A 6,881-nucleotide genomic window follows, 5' to 3' on the forward strand; every position below is an offset into this window, starting at 1 on the left:
CTTTCATGAAAACTAAGAACATGACATTGGTACATTACTATTAACCAAACTCTAGACTTTACCAGACAATCCTCGTGTGCTGATAAGCTCTTCCCTCTCTCCTCCAGCCAACCTCTTCATTACAAGTGCAATCTGAGGTCCAGAGAGGAAGAGGGCTTGCACGATGTCACGTTGCAGAAGCAAAACTAGAACTCATTTCCCCCGAGGTTGCTCCGTGGATTGTATGAGAGGCGTCCAGGGGGCTCTCCTCCTTGGTGGACTTGTGCATGTGGGCGTGCAGGAACCCAGTGCCAACACTGGTATGCCCTGGAGCCCCACTGGGAAATAGGAAGGGGGCTGCAGACCCTTCCAGCATCATTCCTTCTTCATCTTGGTAGCAGCCAAGTCCCCTCAACCCCATAACCCACTTCCTCCTGTCTCCTATATACTCCATTCTCTCAGCCTCACGCACACTCCATCATCACACAAGAGGTCAATGACCTTGGGCAGTAAAAGCTTAACTTTCCCAGCTGCCTTGGATAACCTCTCCATGGGCTGGCATATTCCTTTCAGTCTGGAGTAGTTGGCACTTCCATAGGAAGGGCTTTGGAGGAAATTCTGGGCCTCAGTTTCCCCATTCATATGAAGGTAAGGTCAAACTAGATAATCTCCAAGGTCTGATTCAACTCTGTGTGTATGTGTATAAAACTGGAAGGAACACTAGACATTCTTTCAATGGGATAGCCTCTGACTATTCCATTTTAGAGAGAAAGAAACTGAAGCTCAGAGAAGGACAGAAATTGCTCTGCCCAAGGCCACGCAGCAGAGATAGGATAAGGGCACAGGTTTCTGGATTCCCAGCTCAGAGTCACAGCTCTGGGCAGGACTGTAGAGCCTGCAGGAGAACCACCCCCTTCTCACCTCACCAGTCTGAAACCCGAGAGCCTGATAATTTCCCGGGGAGCAGAGCCTGGACTGGTCGGGCAGGCCCGGCAGGGCTGGGGGAGGTGCCTTGGCAGCAGCATCCCCCACCAGCGTTGGTCTGAGGGTCGAAGGTGGGAGGCCTCTGTGCAATGAGGCATAGCTTTGATTTCCAAGCTACACCCCAGGGTGGGACCCAGGTATCAGCCTTTTTAAAAGTCCCCCTGGGGATTCCAATGTGCAGCCAACATCAGAACCACCGTCCCAAAGCAGAGCTTCCCTAACAGTACAGTGCAGGCACAACACCTGGCATCCTGGGAAAACGCAGTTCATGATCCAGCAAGTCTGGGGTGGAGCCAGAGAATCTGCATTTCTAACTAGCTCGCCAAGAGGCCAGTGCTGCTGGGCTGAGCACCACAGTTTGAGTAGCCAGGGTCCACACAAGACTGCCTTTCTCCACTGTTGGGGGGGTGCTGGCGGGGATGCAGATGAGTCACTATCACCTCCCAAGGAAGCTGTCTGGGGACCTTTCCCCACTCCCTCTGCTCACTGACACTGGCCAGGAAGGACAAAGCCTCAGTGCTTCCCAGGTTCTCATCATGCCTTAGCACTCAACACTGTATGCCGAGGTGGGTCTCAGGACAGCCCACATGCAGCACTCTTTGTAACTCAGTGAAGCGTCTGTCTTGGTGAGTCCCCCAAGGGGATCTGGGTGAACCCAAGTGGGCTGACCCTGTTCTCTGAACAGTTCTGCTCTACTCTTCCTTCCTCTCCTCCTTCCCCTTCCTTTCCTGCTTCTCTGCTGGCCACCAAAGTGGCTCTCAAGGGTTACTTGGGTTTAACAGACTCTGGTCGTTTCTGCTATTGATAGTAATATTCCAACCAAGGACAATCCCAGTGATGTCTTGGGAGGTCCAGGCAATGCTTAAAAATATCTTCATAGTCTGATGACTTCCCTCAGGGGTGGGATTGGGGATGAGGGCATGAGGGTCTTGTCCCTTCTTAGAGCTTGGGACCTGGATTCCAGGACAGGGACTGGCGGTGCTCCGGCGCCAAATCTCAGCGAAGCATCACCATCCTCATAACCTCCTTCATGGGTCTTTACAATTTCCGTAGCATTCCATTAGCTGTATCTTTCACTCATTCAACAAACATTTGCCAGGCAAAGCGATGCCAGTGTCCCAGACTCTCTGGGATGCAAAAAAAAAAAAAAAAAAAATCTGCCTGCCTGCTCTCAGTACTCACCGCAATCACACAAGGCGGCTCACGCGGAGGGCTGGGCGGAAACTTTAGAAAGCGCCTGCCTCCACCTGTAGTACATCCATTTTACCAGCAGGTGGCAGCAGCCACCAACTCTGGCTAGTTGTGGCTGGACACACGTGGGCCCAGTGTGGCCAGATCTGATTTTTCAAGAGCAGCTGGAAATCCAGATTTTTATGTGAACTCTCCAGATCTTTAAGGGTGGGCGGCTAATTCAGATATTTATAAAAGACTCTGCGTGGGTCTGCAGGACAGATGTACCCTAAAACCCCCCGGTGGGCAAACTGGTGAAATTTGACCCCAGAATGTGGGATCTTGGCTTCATTCAAAAATGCCAGAGCTTTACAGCATTATTCTAACGCCCACATTTTACATGCGGGGAGAATGAGGTGCAGAGAAAAGAGGGACTTGCCCAGGTTTGTCAGGGCAGAGCCAAGTGTAGGACCCACGCGCCCTGCCTTCTGGTCCATCCGGATCTTCTTGCCGAAGAGCTCCCGGGAGAGACTCAGCTCGGCGAGGGCGTGCTCCCCCGGAGAGCTGGTCCTGCCAAGGGGAGCCCCGACGACGGGGCTGGGAGGTCGCCAGAGCCCAAGGGCAGGAGCGGGAGCGGAAGTTTATTTTTAGCTGCCCGGAGTGTGCCTCTACGCCTTATTTAGACATCAGGGGACAGGGTGAGCTGGAGGCAGCAGGGGCGGGGGAGGAGGTAGCCCCCGCGCTCCTGGGCTCCTCTTACAACTGCTCTTCCCTGCCCGCCCCTCTGTCATCCTTTCTGGGGGCTCTGGGGCTGCTCTAAATAGCAGCCCGTGCTGGCGTGGGCGCGGTCCTGCTCGCTCTGACCTGCTTTCTCCTCCACCTCCGCCCTTGTCGCCGTGCCCTCGGTCCCGCAGAGAGCTAGAGCCCAGGCAGGCAGTAGGATGTTTTCTCTTCACGCTCTGTGGTCACAGATCTCTCTGAGAAGCTGAAGTCATTTATCATGGTGGTTTGGAGCTCAGGTTGTAGAGTCTGATGGACCTGGGTTCGAATCCCAGAGTATGACCCTAAGCACGTGATCTACTCTCCCCAAACCCGAGCTTCCTCTGTAGCGCAGTGGAAATGGGAACCCCCTCAATCTCCCTCACAGGTGCAAAAGATGAAATGTGTTAAAGTATGTAAAGACCTTAACAAATCATGATAAAGTCTCAATAAATGGTGGTGATGGCAATTAAAGCTATAGACCTTTACCCTGAATAAAATGCAATCGCTCAGACGTGCACAATTGTGAATGCAATTTCAGGAGGTTCATGGAACCTCTGACACCCGCCTGTCTTAATCCAACTTTACACCGAGTCCCACTAATTCATCTCTTCACTCATTTGTTCAACAAATCTTTGCTAGAGCTTACTGTATGCCAGGCACGGGGCAAAACGTGGGGTGGGGAATGTGAGGCCAGAGAAGTGCATGTGTGTGAATTATCCAAGGTCACAATGCAAACCAACAGCAAACCAAGGATCAGAATGAAAGTCCCTCTCTTTTTTTTTTATAGCTTTATTGAGGTATAATTGATATATATATTTTTTAAAAACTGCACATAGTTAACGTAAACAGTTTCATGACTTTGGACGTATGCATACATTCACAAAACCATCACGACAATCGAGGTAATAGACATGTCCCTCACTACCAAAAGTTTTCTTGTACCCCTTTACTTTTTTTGTTTGTTTTTGTTTCCATTTTGTTTTTTATGGTAAGAACACTTAACATGAGAGATCTACCTTGTTAACAATTTTTTAAGTGCACAATAAAGTATTATTAACCATAGGCACTATGTTGTACAGCAGATCTCTAGAACTTATTCATCTTGCCTAACAGAAACCTTATATCCACTAATTCCCTCTCCCCTCAGGCCTGGGCAACCACCATTCTACACTCTGCCTCTATGAGTCTGACCTTTTTAGATGTAAGTGGAACGTGACTGGCTTATATCACCTGGCCTAATGTCCTGCAGTTTCACCCACATTGTCACAAATGGAAGTATTTTCTTTTTCAAGGCTGAATAATATTCCAGTGTATGTGTGTACCATATTTTTTTATCCATTCATCTTTCGATGGTCATCTGGGTTGTTTCCATATCTTGGCTGTTGTGAATAATGCTTCAGTAAACACAGGAGAGAGAGCAGGCATCTTTTTGTGGGATTGCTGGATCACCTGGTGGTTCTATTTTTCATTTTTTGAGGAACCTGCATACCATTTTCCATAGTAGCTGCACCATTTTACATTTATGTTACATTTCATTACAAGAATGAAAGTCTCAAATACGTAAGAATGAAAGTCTCTTGAATCCCAATCTTGACTCCTTTAAAGAATAACTTTTTTTGTTTAAGACAATCTTGCTCTGTTGCCTGGGCTAGAGTGCTGTGGCATCAGCCTAGCTCACAGCAACCTCAAACTCCTGGGCTCAAGCCATCCTCCTGCCTCAGGCTCCGGAGTAGCTGGGACTACAGGTGTGCACCACTACGCCTGGCTAATTTTTTCTATTTTTAGTTGCCCAGCTAATTTCTTTCTATTTTTAGTAGAGATGGGGTCACATGCTTGCTGAGGCTGGTCTCAAACTCCTGACTTCAAGCTATCCTCCCACCTTAGAGTACTAGGATTACAGGTGTGAGCCACCACACCCAGCCTAAAGAATAACTTTTGGACCGGGCGAGGTGGCTTGCTCCTGCAATCTTAGCACTCTCAGAGGCGGAGGTGGGAGGATTGCTTGAGGTCAGGAGTTCGAGACCAGCCTTAGCAAGGGCGGGACGCCATCTCTACTAAAAAAAAAAAAAAAACAAGAAAGAAAGAAAGAAATGAAAATTGAATCGTGCTTCACATTTTTTTTCTAATACAGAGTCTCACTCTGTCACCTGGGCTAGAGTACAGCAGTGTCATCATAACTCACTGCAACCTCAAACTCCTGGGCTCTTGTAATCCTCCTTCGTCAGTCACCTGATTAGCTGGGACTACTGCCTCTGAAAACGGACCACAACAAAGGTCCCCTCCAGTCCCAATCAAAATAGACCTACATCTATTCCCTCAGCCTCCCTCTTCCATCAGACCCTCACATACTTTCTCCAGCAAACCTGACCAGTGTTAGCCTCTGCTTGCATACCTCCCACAATGGGGCACTCACTCTCTGTCAAGCCAGACCCCTGAATATTTGACCAGCTGAAAGATCGTCCTTCCTCCCAAGGAGCTGGACCCCACATCCCAGGGTGCCTCTACTCTCTGCTCCTAGCTTTCTCTCTTTCTTTCTTTTTTACACTAGTCAAGTGCAGTAGTGAGAAGCGGGGAAAGAGTCAAACAAGGAGTTTGATCTGTAACTGACTGTGAACAACTGACTTCACTCACTACCTTTAGACCAGTCTGCTCCTAGCTTTCTAAGGCAGCTTGGAAGACCGTTCATGTTCTTCAAGTGCTCCCGATGCAAAAGTGCCTTGAAGAAGGAAGAGAGGGGATGGGATAAACTGGGGGCTGCTCTCCTTCCAGGCTTGCTCAGTTTCCAAGCCCTGCTTGAATACAGGCTTCCCCAGACATCCAGGTTCCCAAGCCTCCCTCTCTCTGCAGCTGCTTCTTTAAGAAGTGTCACGGGGGCTGGTCCTTGCTACTGTCTTTGGATCCTGTCCAGAGCGCTGATTTAAAAGGTGTTGCAACGTTTTTTTTAAAAACAAACATGTGTTGTAACCCACGGCCCTGGTAACCACAACACTGCCGGCTAAGAGTAGAGGAAACTGCTCTCCGCCTACCCAAAGGCACCCGGCGCTGCCGTGCACCGTAGTTACCATATTATATCAGGCGGGGAGCCCAGCGAGGGCAGGGCCTGGGCTGGCCCTGGGGCTGCAGTGCTGGACCGAAGAGCCTTCTGGATCTTCACCAGCTCTCTCGTGAGCCTTTCCTGCAGATGCCTGACGGCTCAGGCCAGCACTCTCTGTCCCTCCACCGCGTGAGCCCCAGAGTGACCTTGGATAACACTGATTTGACCAGGCCACTCCCATCGCTCCAGGATAAAGTCAAAACATCGTAGCCAGGCCTTCAAAGCCTCTCCCTGTCTATCTGTACCTTCCTCTCTCCCCACATTCACCCGCAACTCCAGCCACACGGAGCCGCTGAGACCCCCTGAACATGCCGCAGAGCACGAAATGCTCTTCCTACTTGGTTGATGAGAAGAACCCCGACTTCGTCCACACTGCCCAGCTCAGACATCATGCCCTTGGTGAAGGCTGCGCTGAGCTTCACTCTCTCGGATAGAATTAGTATCTGCTTTTGCTTCCGTGGAATTTTCCCGTATCCCTTGTTATTTGTCTACCTGGACTCTTTTTTTTCATTGTTGACTCTGTTTTTTCTTTGTTGAGGTATAATTTATATACCAAAAAAAAATACACATGGTTAACCTGCAAATATTTTGCTTAGCTTGCATGGTGACTTGTGTGTGTGTGTGTGTGTGTGTGTATGAGAAAGGGAGAGAGAGAGATTTTATATTTAAAAAAAGACTGAGACCAGGTGCAGTGGCTCACACCTGTAATCCTAGCACTCTGGAAGGCCGAGGCGGGAGGATCACTCGAGGTCAGGAGTTTCAGACCAGCCTGAGCAAGAGCGAGACCCCATCTCTACTAAAAATAGAAAAAATTAGCTGGGCAACTAAAAATAGAAACAAAAAAATTAGCTGAGCAACTAAAAATAGAAACAAAAAAATTAGAAAAAATTAT

This window comes from Eulemur rufifrons, chromosome 10, assembly GCF_041146395.1.
Source record: "Eulemur rufifrons isolate Redbay chromosome 10, OSU_ERuf_1, whole genome shotgun sequence".
Classification (NCBI taxonomy): Eukaryota; Metazoa; Chordata; class Mammalia; order Primates; family Lemuridae; genus Eulemur; species Eulemur rufifrons.